The sequence below is a fragment of the Nicotiana attenuata genome, unplaced genomic scaffold (assembly GCF_001879085.1).
Source record: "Nicotiana attenuata strain UT unplaced genomic scaffold, NIATTr2, whole genome shotgun sequence".
In the NCBI taxonomy this organism is placed as follows: Eukaryota; Viridiplantae; Streptophyta; class Magnoliopsida; order Solanales; family Solanaceae; genus Nicotiana; species Nicotiana attenuata.
In genome coordinates this window covers 1-1,901 of record NW_017679978.1, presented here as the reverse complement: position 1 = coordinate 1,901, position 1,901 = coordinate 1, and positions in this window count along the sequence as shown.

Genomic DNA, 1,901 nt, shown 5'->3' with positions numbered 1-1,901 from the left:
CTCAATAACTCATAACACTTTTACTCTATTGATGCCACAATAACATAGTGAGATTAAACTCAAATCATCTATAAGGTTGTGAAAACACAGATCATCTCATACTGTATATCTTCTGCAAATCTCGCATTCATCCCCGCAACAGTTAAACCCACTCTCATAAGCGACCCGAAATTCCAAATTTCAACACGTACTTTTCCCTTGCACATGAGATCTCCTAATATACACATAAGGATCACACCACTTCAGAACACTCCGCAGGAGATAACCCACCTGCTTCGCCTCAATATAACATTCATGTATACCTTCCACCGTCATACACATTACACCGTCACTTAGTCTTCCCGAGTCTGAACTCATTCCGCAGCATAAAATTTACTTCACCATCAACTGGGAAACATGAAAAGATCCTTCATACGCCCATCACTCGGGGCTATACCTCAAATCAAGATGGAATTCCAGCACCTAATAGTTCCTTTATACTTCATCAGGCCTTTCTCGTCACTCTCACGTTACATAGATACATCTCGCAGTACTAAGATACTCATCACCTAGCCACGGTCGTCACTTCCACTAACGGGGACACTACCGAACATAAAAGTTCAAAATACTTGCTCACTCAATCAGCACCTCGGTGCTCAAGCCATAGGCAAAGATCCGGCCTCAAGTCCTCCAGACTGGCCCAACATCAACTCACAGAGATCACATCTCGCCCCTCGATAGGGAATCACAAGCCATCAAGGCACATCTGATACTGAGCGCTCATGCGCACATACGAACGCGTGGAAAGAAATTTCAAGAGTTACTTTTCAAGCTGAATCAAGGACGCACAATAAGAATTCAAAAATGTGAAGTTTTCCTAAAGGTTCCGCAGCCCCTCGAGGATAAATACAGACGTCTCCGTACCGATCCGCGAGACTCTACTAAACCTGCTCATGACTCGTGAGACCTAGTAACCTAGGCTCTAATACCAACTTGTCACGACCCAAACCCCGCTCCGGTCGTGATGGCGCCTCTCGTGAAGACAAGGCCAGCCAACCAACCTAAATTGCCTTTTTTCAAAATTAGATAAAACGTGAATGATCAATTTTAAAGGTGATTCAACAACATTACTTAGCGGAAGTACAACCCAAACACAGCCCAAACCGGGGTGTCACAAGTCACGAGCATCTATAAGAGTGTAATTACATCTACAAAGTCTAAAAATACACTGAACAGGAATAATGAACAACAGGGAGAGAAACGGTGCTGCGAACGCTGGCAGTCACCTCGCTAAACTCCTACAGCTCTGCCTTCACACAGCCAATACCCACTACCGGGTGAATAAATACCTGCATCTGCACACAAGGTGCAGGGAGTAAAGTGAGTACTCCAACTCAGTGAGTAATAAAGGTAAATAATAACTAAGCAATAAGAAATCACGTAAAGCATCCAACATGCTGTATAGAAGCAGTATACAATCCTTTGAAAAAAAACAATGAAACTCTGAAATCTTTAGAAATCTCTTGGCTCAGCTTAAACCTCTTTTGAAAATGGTCTTTTCAACAGTTGCGATATAATTTCAAAACAGTTAGTGCTGGTACGCACAGAAAATCCGCCCCTCGGGCACAAATACCACAGTATAACAAATGAAAGATAAGTAAGTATGCAAAATGAGCACGTAAAAGTTCACCCCTTGGGCAATATCTCAGAATAGTACCAGCCCCTCGGGCCACCTTACAATCACTCAGATCAGCCCCTCGGGCTACCTCACAATCACTCATATCAGCCTTTCAGGCTCAGTATCAATCACTCGGCATAATGGTTACCCGCGCTCACTGTGGGTGTGTAGACTCCGGAGGGGCCCCTTACGGCCCAAGGGCTATATCAAGCCACCTCGTGGCATCATCACTCGGCACTCGGCC